The following is a 17,183-nucleotide window of genomic DNA, read 5'->3' as shown; positions in this document are numbered from 1 at the left end:
GATTGGCGCGTCCTCCTTTGTATCAGCGTTTTCCCAAGCGAAAAATCCCCTTTGTATCGGCGCTTTCCCGAGAAAAAAAATCCGCACCAATTAGAAATCGCTTAAAGTAATTTTGCTGGCGCGATTAATCCATAAAATTCTGCGCCAATCGGATGTTCTGGCGCTCTTGCGCGATTAATCCCAAAACATCCGCGCCAATTCCCCTCCTGGCGCTTTTGTCAGCGCGAAAAGCGCACAAATATCCTTTCTACTCAGAAAAAATATATATATCCGAGTCTGAGCCAGGTGTTCTGCAGTCCACCTGCTCAATTGAGCACAAAGCTCTTATGTACACGCGGCCACAAAGGCACTTCAAGCCACACAGGTAATTCTACCACACAGGTAAGCTAGCTACAAAGGCACTTCAGCCACAAAGGTGACAAAAGATCAGGCTCACCCAATCTGAGCTCTGATACCAAGATAAAATGTGAACAGAATTGAAAAGAAAGAGATGTAGCTCTCAGGTGTGGCCTGCGCCTGGAGATTACACTCACAAAACAGAGAGATCACTCTCGTACACTCTATTATTCATCAATGAAAGATTACATCATTAAATACAATACTAGGAATTAGGAAGTTGCACCCAAACCCCTAAACTTTAGGAACTAATCCTAAACTAGGGAGAACATTACAACAATGTAACCATTTTCTCCATTAATACAAAATAATATTAATTATTTTTAACTTCAATCTCTAGAGGAATGAGTTATTGCCACTGTATCCTCAATTGATGTTTGCTGAGTGAATAGTTGGATTTCAGAGCATTTGAGTTTATGTTATTGTTAGATTTATTTTTCAAGCATTCATTTACTTTTGGATTTTAAGCACTATACTGCAAAACATTACTCTTGAGTAAATAGCCACCTCAGACTGAGTACACTCTTGAAATAAAAATTCGTCCCTGGGTTGATAATTAATGTGAAGGTGATTAGGAGTTAAAAAGACACCCTTTTATCGCTCGACAGTGCCTAGTGAAACTGGAGTATCAGTTGGTTTTCAATTGGTCATTCTAAACTTTGAGAGGATGTGATTGCCATATTTTTGTTTACAAACAAAAATTCCATTAGGATACTACTCAATTGCAATGCTATAGAAGTATTTCATGAGCACTAAATTAGTCATATCAAACTCTATTTGCATTGCTCCTTTGGATTATTCTAATATTATATTGCCTGCATAAATAAAATCATCAACATTAAGGAAAACAATGAGAATGTTACCTTCACAATTTTTGGCATACTTAGTTTACTAATGGTTTCTTCTGCAAAAACCACTTTTGATGAGATAACTATCGATGCAAGTGTACCAATATTGGAGAGCTTGTTTCAAGCCATCTAAGGCTTTCTTCAACCTGTACACCTTATGCTCCAATAATAATCCTCCATTGTTGTAATCTTGTATTAGCTATATTGAATTACGATAGCGAGAGTGGATGGAAATCCATGAAAAATATCATAATAAGTATGTAAATGAACATTTTATTAAGTTAATGGAATATAAGTATTCAGAATGAGACACCTAGAAAATGATATTTTTTTTAAAGAAGCATACACAAATATCTCATTAAAAAGATGAGATTGGAATATTATATCATGATCATTATTCTAGATGATATTCTAGATAAGCTTAATCAATGGGAGAGACAAATCCATTAACTTTATTAGCTAGAGAAAGATGTTAAGCTTGGATAAATCATGAAAGAATCACGAGAGAGAAAGGCGAGAGTTTATGGAAAATCCTAGGCAAGTCGATAGAAGGTCCACAAAAGTGAGACACTGCGAAACGAAACTTTATCATGAAAGAAAGGTATTAAATATCTATTAAAGGGATCAAATCATGGATTTGATTGTCTGGCAAGATTATATCAGCTCAAGGGCGAACTCGAGGAGTTGAGTTCATGGTTGGGTATTGAAATCAGTGGTCTATTCCCAAGTGAATTTTAAACAATATATCTAGTGAGAATGCCTATGATGTATGTGTTTACGTTTGAATCAGTATATTATTGACGAATTATTTGAACCTCTAGTTAATACTAATTTATTCATTGTATTATATTACTCCTGTGGGAATCTGGTAAAGAATTTGTAAATTTTGATCGTTAACTTTAGTTTTGAGACCTGCAGAAGTTGGAAGTTACAGTAGATCAAGAAATGCATATGGTATTCAAATGAACTAAAAAATAAGTCACATAGACGAAAGGAAGAGGAGGTTGTGACTCTATTATAGAAATTTTTAGAGTGTACATGTCGTGTATAAATATACAACATTCCATTCATATAGAAATAAAAATATCTACAATTTGGTCTGAGTATTTAATGGGCCTCTAAATTAGACATAAATTAAGACCCGTGCCTCTAAATTAAAACATAAATTAAGGCCTATGGAAATTACTGAGCACATGAAACCTCTCTCTTTGCATTAGATAACTTATTTTTAACTTTAATGTATTCATTAGGAAGGTTTATGAATAATTGGAAATTTGTGCCTAATATTATTTATTTTTGTGGAATATTATGAGAATATTGGGCAGATTATGAAGATGTGGAGGACGAGATAATCTAGGGACTTGTTCCCTACTACAGGACGACCCATAATACCTAATAAATCAGCAAGATATTATGGAATTATGGCACAAATTGTGGAACTCCAATGATTGAGAAAAACTAGGAATGTGTTCCACCAATCAAGGGACCAGACCCACTAATCAAGAGATTTTTGTGGGTAAATCTTCCTCCATTCATGGCGAATGATTCCTAATCATTTTTTATAATTATCAAGTTGAATTTTCCTCTAGAGGTAGATTTTCATTAGTGTTCTTGTGGGGAGAACTCGTATTTCTACAACTCCATTGTATTTTCTTATAGGGATGTGATTGTATTAATGAAATACTGAAGATTGATGTCATGTTCATCTTCTAAGTCTTGATCTCCTCCATAGGTCTCTGTGTTTCCTTGGGCTTCGCCATCATAGGAGCCTCATAGCCCTTTTACATCATTTTCGTTCCTTCTTTTCATTGTTTAGTCACATGCATCTCTAGTTTTTTTTTCTTTCTATTTCTACATTTAGTATTAATGATTTCTTGTCGTAGGATTTGGTTAAATGGTTGATTTAAGTTATTTTTCAGCATCAAAAGAATTATTTCATCATTGGGAAATATTTAGAATTTCATAGTAATCATTGAGTTGATTGGATTAGTCTTCTTATTCCCAAATGTAGATTGATGGACCTCCTTTTTAGCAAAGAACAATAAATTTCTACTATTTTTTAGGGAATGCTGACAAGCTTCAATAGAGTTGGTTCCACTTCTATTAAATCACAAAAAAGTTTTAGTTCATAAAAAAAATTACCCCATTGGATTTGCACTTGATTTGTTTAGGACTTCTTTATATTTACTAGCTCACTAGTTCTCGAATTTCTAGATTTTCGACTAGTAATTTTTTTGTTTTTTTGCATGGGCTAGCAGAGGTATTATTGAGTGATTCCTCTTGTAGTATGTACCTAAGACATCCTAGTTAATAAAAAAAATTTTCCCATCCAATTTGGATTTGATTTTCTTGGTCATTAAACGCTCACCAATTTCATCACTTCAGAAGGAAACTTCTCCAATCTTTTTGAGAGAATCCATCGATCTCCCAACTTTGGTTTTAAGTACTTAGGTGCTCCTAGGAATTCACTTGCCTCATTCCATCCACCAACGACCTTGAATTCTTTCCAACACCTACAACATTCATCCTTTTTCCCTCGGTTGTATCCTGTAGGTTTTCAAGGGATCTTGCAGGTTTTTGGTACATCGTGTAGGCTTTTGTGTAGCGGCCTGTTTTGAGGCTGAATTGAGGGAAAACCTCTAGGAAGCCACACAAGGTCACCTAAGTATCTCCCAAGCCTTCCAACCATCCACCTTCATCTCCAAGCCACTTGTCACATCACCAAAAGAGATTATCTTTCACACTCTCACATGAAAAAAGACAAAAAGAAAAACAAATTTATTTTATTCATTTACATGCACATCAATAGAAGGTTTGATGTTGAATTTGCATGCTAACGACAATAGGATTGCATACATGTTAACTTAGCATTCTTTTGAAGCAAAGCCTCTTAGCATTTAGTTAGAAAATGGTTTGTTTTAGCATGATTTCTGTCTCTTTCCTTGTACTTGCTTTATTGCAATAGGTTAAGGTTCCATTTCGAACATTTCATTTTCTACAATTAGTTTAGGGTTTGACTTTAGTACATGCACTCCAAAACATCATGACAGCAAATGAAGGATAAATTGTATATTGCAGATATATTTCCAATACCTCTTAATTTTGTATGAAACCTGAGTCGATAATTAAAGTGGGTATCCTTGGGAGTTGCAACAATCTTATTGCAATACCGAGGCTCATCACTTTTTGGCATTGTTGTTGGAGAGGTGTAAAAGTATGCATTATTTTCTTCCCTAGTTGATTCATTTCTTTTTATTTTTTGCAAAAACAAAAATTAACTGCATATTTCATTTCAAAAATATAAAAGTGTTTTGCATTAGTGTTTTCATTCAATCATAAAAAAAAAACAAAAAAATCCCCAACACCAACCCACTCCCCCATTCGATCATGTGGTGCAGTAAGAGCCACATCACCATTCACTTTTATAGGTAGAAGAAGATTATGACAAAGAATGTAGAATAGATGGATGGAGATGATGACAATGAAGAAGATCCTCTCAAATTTCCCATTCAAGATTTTGATGGTAGTGTTCACATGAAGAACATCCCTCCATCTTTTCTTCAAAAAAATTCATGGTCTAAGGTTAGAGGATCCGAAAACCTTTCTCTTTGAATTTGAAATTGTTTGTAGATCTCATGGTTACTTATTAAAAACTCAAAAACTAAGATTTTTTCTGAAAACTTTGAAGGATAGAGCTCTTAAATTGTTCATTATTTTAGGGACTAATTCAATAAGATTATGGAATGACATGCAAATGATATTTATAGAAAAATATAAACATCATGATCTTAAAGAATAAATATTTATAATGAATCAAAGAGAACATGAGAGCCTTGAGGATCTAATAGAGAGGTTCATGTACAATGTTAAAAGGGTAAAACTACATCATTTAGGATTTGACACACTAAAAACTATCTTACTTAGAGAAATTAGGGATGAATGGATTGATCTCCTTAATATCATGAGTAGAGGTGATGTATATAGATTATCATTTGAGGAAATTTGTGAAACATGCAAACAATTATCAAGAGGAAAAGCAAGAGTAGGTAAATCAACATGAATATTGGTAAGTCAAGTTAAATTTGGAAATTTTTTTGATGATTTTAAAGTGGAAATTCTTAGCAATCTAACAAAACAAGTAGAAATTTTAAGAATGCAAGATGAGGGAAAAGAAAATGATGATATCTATGTTTCAGAATTACACGATGTTAAACATTTTCCATCACTACCAAGGATGAAGGAATTTTATCAAGAGGATAATGGGGAAAGACAATCACCAATGCAACTATGTTATGTAGCTCCAAGAGGACCATGGTAGGCTATTCAGCTTGATATGATGCAAGAGACTAATTCAGAATTTTAGGATTATGGATATCCACCTCAAATTAATTAGAACACAACCTTTCCTTGGCAACATTGGTCTTCTCAACCCCAAAACCAATATTGGCAATAAGGTTGGAAAGGAACTTATGGGAGCCATCCATATTATCCTAAGTATATTCCTTAATATCCTCTATATCAAACTCCATGTTATCCTTACCATTCACCTCCACCACAACCACAACCCCGAACACATCCATCTCAAACATCCACCCCCACTCAACTACCTGTACCACCATCTCCAAACATAGACATTGAAGTAGCTTAGCCCACTTACAATGTGTTAGAGCCTAGATTTCTCTCAAGCTAAAAAGACAAGGTTCTAGGTCCACATCAAACCACGCTCAACCTCGTAGCTAGCCCTACGAGGACAAGAGAGGGCTCTCCTTGGGTCGATCTCAGTAAAACACAAGCGATGGGGCTCGAGATGATTGATTTAGCAACTGATTTTAGGATGGGTATTAAGTGCAAAGTATTTTATTTGAGTTTTTGAGGGTTTTTTTGAAAAAATGGGAAAGGCAATTTTGGGTTCGGGGATGAGGCACAGTTTCTGTAGAGGTCTGATTGGGGCAAGGAAGGCAATCATTTTGATGCTTTAAAGCAAGTGAGATGGGTGGATCAGACAGGTGAGGAGCTAAGGAGAGCAAGAGAGTCTCAAGGATTCTCCTTAAGTTGAAGAAAACATGAAAATTTAAACAAATTCAAAGGCAGAGCATAATAGTTATGGATTCCACCTTAATCACTCATTTGTTTCAAATTCAGAAGAAGAAACAAGAAAATGATACACATAACACTAGATAAACTTACAATTACTTAGAGAGGCACACCACCAAAACATAAAACCACATGGATCCCAAACAGTGATGCAAAACCCTGGTCTTTCCTTAGCCAAAAATGCAGAAGTGAATGTACAATAGAGTGCCAAGCTTCTCCCAAGAGTCCAACCCCGAAAATTACTTAGAAATTACATAATATAGACAAGCCAACCTATTCCCTTGCCTCTAGGGGTCGAACTCATCCTTCTAGGAGCTGTTTCAACCAATTCTAAACAAAGCACTAAAATCTAGGCAATCAAAACAACTTGCCTCTATAAGGTAGGAAACTGATTCATTCATTAAATTTTCACTCTTTGGGGAATGAATCCTCTAGAACAAGTAACTAAGTGTTAAAATTACATCATTTTAACTCAATTACATCAAGATAAGTCAAAAATTACATCACAAAGCAAAAATAGTCAAACTGGCCGAATTTCTGATCTGGAAGGTGAAAAATTGGGCCAAAAACCTTTGTGCACCGCTACAATTTCTGTATGCGTCGCACTACGTTTCTGCTGATTTTGAGGCACTTTCGGAAGCCCAAATTGAGCCCAAGTGCACTTGTTGGAAAGCCCTACCTGTCTACTTTCCAACACAAGTTGAATTTATGAATTTGGTGCCCATTTTCCCCTCCAAAACCTCAATCTCCCAGGACTTCTTTCTGTGTGTGAAATTAGGGGCAGAGAGGTCATTTTTAGGGTGTTTTTGACCTCCTTAGGACTCAAAACTTACCCAAACTTCTTTTCCATGCACCAACAGGCATTATTTTTCATGTTGAATCCAAAAATACAAACCATTTGTTATTTGGAGCTCCCAATCCTAAGCGCCGCGCCACAGGGAGGAAAAACCTGTGTTGTGCCCAAAAATTTGTCATCCTTTGATGATGGTAGTGAAACTGAGTGTTGTTGTGATATCTACCACCAAGGGGAACAATGTAAAACGGTAGTGCTAGGAAGGGGAATAATATGATGGGAATAGGGTTATGGGGCAAATTTTGTTCAAGGATATGTAAGAGGGTTTGGGGATTTTATAAGGTATGGTTTTGGGGTTTTATAGTTGACAAATGTGTGGAGGGATAGGGAATAGGGGTTTAGTATTTTTGGGATTTGAATGAAATTTTGGATTGATGAGCTTGATGGGAGGGGGTAGGAAATGAGGAAACAAAAGGGAAATGGGGAAAGGGGAGAGTCCTTGGCGACCAATCAATAATTCAAGACCACACAACAAATTTCCTTTCAATGTATTTTAAAGGGAGGGTTTAGATTTTGTTCCAAATACTACCACCCATAAACCACTCACACTTATCACCAAATTCAAAGCAACAGCAAGAATGAGGGCCTACTTGGCGAATTCATGCAAGGTATGGGTGAATTGGTGAAATTCCAAGCAAGTTTCAGGCTTGAGGCTATACGCACCACGCTCAAAACCCAGTGCGCCACGCTCTTTATACGCACTGCGACCGTTATAAATTACACTGCATGAAAACTCCCAGTGCGCCGCGTGCCATTGCGCGTCGCGCCACCTGCTATATGCGCCACGCTACCTCCAAGTCATGCAATTGGCCTCCTCCACTCACTATTTTTCTCTTGCACTTTCAAAGCACAATTTCGCCCTTGGATTATGAAAGAAACTTGTTGCAAAGGGATAAATTGCTTGAGAAATATCTTGACAAGAGATGGTTTTGATTTTTACTTCTTCAAAATCCAATTTGCAATGTTTTTGACTATGGCACTTTGTCTTTTAATGAAACTCTGTCTTTTGGCTATCTCATTGATTTTCTGTGTTTTGAGCTGATGAAAAGCAAAACCAGATCCTGCTTTGAAAACTCCATGGCGAAAAAAATACATTATTATTACAAAAAATGAATTCGACAATTTCGTATTCAAAACAGAGTTTTGAAAAAGAAATTTCCTCAAATGTGTTTGATGATAAGCTTTTGAAGTAGGAACCTCTTCGAAAACCATCCTCATGGCCTGTGCGCATTATTCGACATGTTTGAAGACCAACCACTAGACCTAGACTCTTAAAATAACTCTTTTTGACCAAAATAGCATAATGACTATGAATGATTGAAATGAACTTTGATGAACATAGAGAAATTTTGACTAGCCCGGGCAGGTACAAGCATGAGGGAAACAAGAACACCAAACCCTTCCGTCAGAAAATGGCATGCCCCTAGCGAAATGCAACGAAGTGAGTCGAGCGAGACACCTAAACATGAAATGCAAAAAGAGTTTTGATCTCTGACGGAGGGATGACCAGACCGACTTCTAACACAATGATGAGGTACAATAATTCCAAACATCTCCTTTTGAGATCAATCGTATTCACCATAACTCAGGAAGAGTATTGCAAAAAAGATATTATCTTAATATCATTGAAGAACGACATCCAAAAGAAGAATATTCAAATGAGAAGACCATGGAACCATGGGTTGCACTTGATGAAGAGCATACATCAAAATCAGAGGTCAATAGAGCTCCCTCATGGTTACCATCAAATCCTCCATGTATTCAAGAGAACAATCAACAAAAGTAGGAAGATTTGAAGGCCATGGTAGAAGAAGGCATGAAAAATGGTCCAAATCAGTAAAAGGACCAGGAGCATCACAACTATATTGAAATATGGTTTTAGACAGTCACTAAGTTGCAATATCACTCTCTTCCTCAATTATGCTTGATCCTTTCAAAGTCAAATCATTTGGTCTTTGAAATCCAGGTACATGTCAAAGCATACATTTCAAGCCTCCACATCATTTTTTCTTTCATCTTGATGTGGACATGGCTCTATTGGAAGTATTATTATACTTGAAAGTGATTTTTCTTTTGAAGTATTGTAGGGTAGAAAAAAAACGATGAAAAAAGGAGAAAAAAAAATGCATGTGAAAACCTCCTTGGAGGTAGGTGAGATTGGCTCATTGGTTTAAAACATCCATGAGGCGGTCAATGGGTTGAGAAAAAATAAAAAAGAAAAAAAAGGAAATATATCCTAGGTGAAAACCTTGTTTGAGGCACCTAGGCAAACCTACTAGTTGAAAACATCCTTGAGGTGGCTAGTAGGCCTAGTAGAAAAAAATGAAAAAAGTAAAAAAATCTTTGCTTCATGTATCTCTCTAATGAATGCATTTATTCTCCAACATCTGCAAGCAACAAGAACAAGTTGGTACCAAAAGGAAAATTGGTCAAGTCTACTCAAAAGAAGTTAAATTTTGACTTTCTCCTCCTTTGCTCAAATGCTCCAATAAGGCCAAGGCCATGCCAATCCATCACCCTCATATATTTCGACCATCCACCAATCATTCTCAAGCTTCTACCATTCAATTTGCTTGCTGTCCTAAAAAACTACATGTGACATATGTAAGTTCCCTTTGCGGACAGAGGCAACCCCTCTAGCCCTAGAGTGGGTTTAGTCACCACACAAACAATATCAAAGAAAACTTCCTTAGAAAGTTGGTGTTATGAAAACCTACCTTCAATCCGATGTTTGATGAAGTCCTCGTCATGTTGCTCCAATAATTTATTCTTCTAGTCATTCATACCTGAAAACAACATGTAGAGAAACATCACAAACACAAATAGAAAACAACCAAATGATCTACCTGAAGAGTCAAGGAACCTCAAGCTATCAACATATAATTTGACGCATGATATAGGAAAAAATTTGTTGATTTGTATTAATATAAATAAAAATAAACATACAACCGGGCCTTGACATCATAAGCCTCCTTGAAGGGTCCTATAGGTATGTCTCTGTAAGAATTTACTTGTGAACCATCTCACCAGGGAATATATGACTCTCTCTTCTATCCAAAAGGGTTGATACTAGAAAGCTCTCAAGCCAAATCTACTCAAGCATATCTCAAATCACAACACAAATGAGGCTACTTCCACACTCCAATAACACTCTCTACCACTACTCCTCCCTTAGAAACTTGAAACTATCAAATTACATCTAGTTATCATTCCATTACATCCAAGCTAGCTGATGTTATTCATGAACGAAATATTTATAAGAGGGAGAGGTCCCCATAAGAGAAGGAAGGAGGAGCTTATCTCTTATGGAGGTTTCAAAAACGGTGGAACAACTATCCCAGAGGAGACAGGCGAGCTTAACTAACCCAACAACTAGCCCTAGGACTACCCATGAAGTAATTTCATCTAGAAGTTTCGACGAATTGTTGACAAACTTTTCAAATCTGGCTCATCACGGGTGCAACACAGGGACAGAGTGAAGACTTTGCTAGGGCCAGTTTTAACACGTCAATCTTTTCAAGGATAACTTCTGTCTCACTCTGACCCAAAAACTTAGGTAAAAAGGGTATTCTTCAAGGATAATGAGATGAGACAATCTTCTTAGATTGCAAGGAAGGTAATGACACATAGTTGGCAACATGACATAGCACAGATGTTGGTAACATGGATTGGCACGGGATCAAGGAATGAAAATTCGGTGACAAATTACTGTGCAATAGATGCCCCATAAAGCCTGAAGGCTGAGAGAGTGGGAGGGATGAAATGCTTTACGAATACATAACCAAGAAAGAACATCCACATGGAGAACTTGCATATGGAAGTACAATTGATATCTCTAGTACATGAGTACATAGTGAAAGGAAATACATATGAATAAGGCATGGGCACAACCATCCAGAAGATAAACATAAATGGTCTTTGGTATGGATGCAACCATCCAATCAGAAAGACCATAAAAATGACTCAGGTATAGTTGCAACCATCAAATCAAAAGATTCATGTATAAACCAATCCACGCAACCTAGACTCGTGTAATCTGAGCCCAAGGTCTTGAATCCCAGCCTGACCATTGTACAATTTCCAATTTGTGAATAGATGTTTTGAAGTTGAACACACTAGAAAATCACTTGATTATTGCCAAATGATGTGAACTATTAACAAGCATGAGAGAGACCACCAGTAATATCAATGGTTCTCAAGGTACTGCTAGTACAATCCACAATGTGTGAAAAAATGATCTGTAGTCGAACATTTGTGAAATCACCCAATTGAAGAGCAATGATGCAAGCCTGTTGTCAAGCACGAAGAACTTTCCATTGAGGCATGCAAGCTCCAAGCTACCAAAAATGAGTCTCTAAGTCAACTTCCCAGATAATGAATTGAAGTCGACAGGAAGCGACTGGTCGAAGGAGGGCCATAATGTTTCCCACATCATCGACGCGAGACGAAGGGACAAGATGATTTTGGATGAGATAGAGAATCTGTGGGAGGTGTTTAAGGCTACAAACTGGAAAAGGATTAAGCTCTTGGACATATCGGCGACACGACTCTAGAATTTGGTAGAGTTTTGGTACCAAGGGATCAAAGTTCATGACGATGCAGCAGGGATTAGATGGAATGTATAAAAAATGAATATACCAAAACCTAGAAGGCAATGATAAAATGAGGATATCCCAACCCGACACGAAGCAGAAAGTGTGTCAATGTCCAAGTGTGACAAGCTGTCGTAATGACTAATATGATCAACAGAATGTTTCCAAATTTCCCCCCTCCATTTATGGCGAGTACCCCAATTATTTTTCGGACACAATCTTGAAGGGGATAGCGTATGCTTGTAATGTAAGTTAATCCTTTAGACGAATCTGACCTAGTGAGTTTTAACAAGCCCTAGGAAGGAGAAGCTTGATCTCATCATGGTGAAAAGTCCAATGTTGTCATGGTTTAATGAGTCTGACATAGGTGAAACTTTAAGTCTTTTTCATGTTTGGAGAGTTTGAAAAGGACAGAGAAAAGAAAACTCCAAAGGTCCCTTTTCGTAAATTTGTCCCTCGAACCCGCAAAGGTAGAAAATAATATCCAAGGGAACCTATTGACCATGAAAGATCAATGTATACATTTTTTGTAAATAATCTATCCCAACCCGAAAAAGGGGTAAATGTATACTGGGTAGACAATGCTTCACAACCTTTGACAAGTTTAAAGAGACAAAAGGTCGACGACCTTTTCATGTTTTGAGAGTCAGAAAAGAGCTTAAAGATGACTCCAAGAGGGACTTTTTCATGTTTTTACTGAGTCTGAAAAGGTATAAAATACAACTCGCAGAGTAGTCACCACGGTTCGTGAAACCTGTTGCTGCACAAAAACAACCATAAGATCCATCTTTGATATAAAAATATGCGAAATAGTCAAAAACCCTAATTAACAAACCCTAATTTGACAAAAGAGGCTTATAAAAGAGTCATTTGGTAAAAACAAATTACTTTTCACCATTTTACCTCATAGCAAAAATTTTACCCTCGTTCATTTGAAATTTCAACGGTTGACGGGAGAAAGATCAACAACCTGTCGGCAAATTCATCCGGTCCAGGTAAGGTCCAATCATTTTCCTCCACTTTTCCATAAATAATTTTTCATTTTTGATGGTTTGAGCCACCCCTAAGGAATATTTTACAAACAACATATGCACTGCAGTCGTCGTGAGTCACCAGCTCGGCACCGCAATGATGCGAAATCTTCCACAGGGAGAAACTGAGGTCTTCATGACTGTACACGAAAAAGTCATGAAGATCTTGGTTTTTCTCAACAGGTGATTTCGGGTCAGTGCACCTATTTGCAAAACAAGCGCGCCAAGTGGCGATTCTTTACAATTCTCAAAATTAAAGCTATTTCTTTTGATTTGAAATGCAAATAAAGTATTTATAATCCTTGTTGTGTATGTGTGGGAAGAAAAAATGGTGATTGAATGGAAAGAATGAGAGCATACCTACCATGATGAACTGGCCATGGGAGACCAAGATTGTTTGGACATGCTCCGGAACTATGGTTTGCTAAAATTATTTATGGTACCCAGTCTGAGGGCACAACTGGATTTACTCTAGTATCTGATTGGAGCATGGAATCCGAATGAGGCTAAGTTCATTATTCGAGGGCAAGAGTTGGACATTGAGGTAGCAGATATCTATTTCTTGATAGGTTTGTCTCGGAGAGGGGAAAGGCCCTGCATGACCGGGACACGGATCACGGGAGAAACTATGGACCTAATGATGGGAAGGATGTGTCCAAAGGCAGAGAAGTCAGACAAGGGCGGAAAGCTCAAGATTTATACTGTCAGAGACTTCTCTCTCTGTGTCATTCTCTCGACCATTACTAGTTTGACTAGCTCACAGGACCCTCACGAGGCCACCAAAACCCAACTCCGGCTGGCCGCCGACTGCATGGATCCCACTATCTTCAGCTAGGCCGAGGCCATGGCTGATAACATGAAATGAAAATTAACAAAGTGCCACTGAGGGGATGTAAAATAGTTTGGGTATGGGTCCATCCTAGTATCATCTATCCTTGAGTGCCTTCCTATCTTTCAGAGACAGGAAGCAGTTGTACCATGGTCAACTCCATGGGGGTCATGGATGACTCGATGGGCGATGTTGATGCCCAAAGGAGGCGAGGGTCAGCATATGTCCTGGAGACCCAAATTTTTCCAGTGGTTGGACCGCCAGCTTATCGTTGTCGAGGACTGGGCATAGGTTGGGATAGATTTCAGAGGTGATCTGGAGTTAGTACTTCCCCCTGGGGAACACTGGGACCACAGAGGTAACAAATGTTGATTTTAATGATTTTGTAATTTTTTATCATTTTTTTGTATATATTCTGATCACTATGATTCAATCTGGCAGATGTTGGGCTGGAAAGGCCTGCAGGCTTATCCCTGATTTCTTGGAGAGGTGAGCGGGAGTTTGAGATTCCTCCTCCTGGTGGAGACGTAGAGGATGAGATTGCTCGAGACCTGGAGGGATTGATGGAGGGAATCCCTGACTATGCGAGATTCGAGGATGTCCCTCGACAGTATCAATGACACACAACAGGGGTGTCATGCAGGATTCACCAGCTTCTCATATGTGTGGTCTGAGCAGTCATGTGCTACAGAGAGCACCATGCAAATTGGGCTCCTAGGTTTAATTTCTGCCACTTTTGAGAGACATGATGTCTTTTGATGTAACCGAGCACATATTTTTTTAGCACTGTGATGTGAAACACGAATATACATATACCTATGTTTTTTTGTTTCAATATATGACTTATTATGTCTTTAATGGTTTACTTTCATAAATGCCACAAATATCTATCTAATACATGATTTTCCAATGCATCAATTAATGTATTTAGTCTTCTGGGAATGCATCGATATGTAATATAATCAAAATTCCTTCCCAGTAAACGAACAGGTAAATACAACCTTAAAATTAGAGGATTTCTATCGGAGTAATGCCTGTTGATTTGAAGAACAAGAAGCTAGGAGTCTAGATTCACAATCAATGTGCGAATATTGAGTACAACAGCCTCAGCAAATAATTCGATGACGATGCTATATTCAACGACATTGTTTGTGGTACACCCTAGACAAACACCTTGAAGATCCACCAACTCACCGTGAGGATCGTAGATAACCCATGCTGCGGAGGAAAGATGCCGAGTATTGTGACATGCACCATCAGTGAAACCGACATAAGGTGCGACAGACATCTGCATAAGAAGAAACAAGGACATAATAAGTGGAAAATGCTTACACACCAAGCCAAACATGTAGAAAATGAAAAACAGACTTATGTATGCATCAATGCATGACAAACTCATGAATAGTATTTCTTAAGATAAATCCCATTCCAGGGCTTATCTAAAGCATTACTAATCTGGATTTAAATAGGAACACAACAAATTACAGAGGTAACCATAAACAAGAAGATGCAGCAGAAATAATACTTCATTTGATTAATGTAAAATATTGAAATATGCTTACAAGCAGAATTGGAAATAAACCATCTAGGGTGATGGTAGCTTATCTCTGAGAAGAGATGTGGCTGCTACATGCCCTGGAACTATGTTAGAATGAGGCTCAAAGGCCTGTTTATTGTTGAGAAACAATGAGAAACAATGGAAAACCCTTAACATCCCAAAATCTAACCCTAGAAGATGAAACACCAAATTGTTGGCCCATTTTGGGTAAGTTAATACATTAGCTTCCCGGGGTTGTAACTTTGGCACCTGATTTTCATTTGATGTGTACAATAGCTTGTTAGAAAGATCTATCTGAGAAATGTAACTCTCGAAAGAGAAACATTGGTCCATGGACCGATTTCTCTCCCATATTTCCCAAAGAAAGTCATTTAGGGCCTCAAAACATCTTTGAAAGTTCAGGACCTTAAAAACTGCTAAAAATAGTAGATTGTGCTACAATTACAGAAACTGAAAAACTGAAAGAGAGATTTGTCAGGGTCCAAATGGAATAGGTGGGTGGCCACCAACATCCACCTGGATCATTCCTCCCCCCTTAGGAGGCAATGGTATCCATTGCGTTGAGTTCCTCCATCTACTAAGCTTGGTCCCTGGTGAGTTGTTCTACATTCAATGATGTGTCCAGTAATGGTGGGAAGCATGGTTGAGGGTGTTCCTCATTGAACAATCGGTGTAAGTGAAGTAATGGAGGAATGTTGTGCTCCAAAGAATTATTTCCCATAGCCTTGGTAATGTTGTAAGGACCATGTCATAGTGGTTTGAGCCTCTGATAGGCTCTTGTAAGGTGTTCCTTCTACAAATGCAACCTAACTTTGTCGCCCACCTAAAACTTGCATGGTACCCCTATGGGTGAGGAGAAGTTGTTCCTATGTTCTTTCATGACCATATCCCTTTGCTGCTACTACTGCATGTAGGAAGCTTTGTGGGGGTCATGGATGTGGCTATGATCTACCCCTTACTTTAGAAGTGAACAAGACAGAAAATGAATTTCCTACTCTGAGAGACGATCTTGTTGCATTTCTTAATTGAGACCAAAGAGGTGGCAGTAGGTGGGGATACCTCTGGTATCCTGTATAATGAATTACCCAAAGTAATAATAATAGCACAAGGCCTTGACTCATACACAACATGTCATCTCCACAATTATGGCTAGCCTAATAATACATCACAAACATCCAAAGGTGTAACATCACACAATACCTTGTCTGTGAATGGTTTGATGTTGTAGGGCAGGCGGCACTGCTGGCGAACATGGAGATCTCGTCCTTGGTGAAGCCACCTGATACTGTACAGCTATGGGTGTGCTATAGTTGGTAGGCCCAACCGCTTCATGACCTCTACTGAAATGAGGTTCTTATGGCTCCCACTGTCAACAATGAATTGTAGTGGTGAACCATTCACCAACATTTCTGAGTGGAAAAGACGCTTCACCTCCTCTGGATCTTCAAGCTCATTCTTCTGGGTCTTGGTGGTGGCAACAGTGATGATGGGCTCCACCTCATTGATTTTCTTCCCTTTTCCATTCCCCTTGTCGGGTTCTGACTCAGGTTCAGATCATGTATCTGATTCTAAAGCCTTCAACTCGGCCACCAATGACTGCTCAGTTTGACACTCACTTGTGTTGTGAGTGGGGCTCTTATGAAACTCACACCACTTTCCTTTGTCCTTCTTCAACATTGTGGTGTTGTTCTTTTATTGTGGCTTCAATGAGTTATCTTGGATCACCCTGCCTTGGCTTTGTCCTTTAGCCTTCGGATTTGCAGATCCAAAGTCTCGCTTCTTCTGTTTGAACTTTTGCTCGATTTTGACAGCGTATCAGTATGTCGTGCCGAGCGAGGAGATGTTTAGGAACTCCATCTCTTCCTGGATGTATCTACGTAGGTAGCCATAGTATTTGAGTACCAAATGCAGCTTAGAATATCTGATACCCAACTGTGTGTGAAGAGTACGAAAAATTTTGGTGAACTCTGGCAGATCTTGGT

The sequence above is a fragment of the Pinus tabuliformis genome, chromosome 5_1, assembly GCF_031772625.1.
Source record: "Pinus tabuliformis cultivar Carrire ecotype Pingquan chromosome 5_1, CPIR1, whole genome shotgun sequence".
Taxonomy (NCBI): domain Eukaryota; kingdom Viridiplantae; phylum Streptophyta; class Pinopsida; order Pinales; family Pinaceae; genus Pinus; species Pinus tabuliformis.
Note: the sequence above shows the minus strand (reverse complement) of the source record.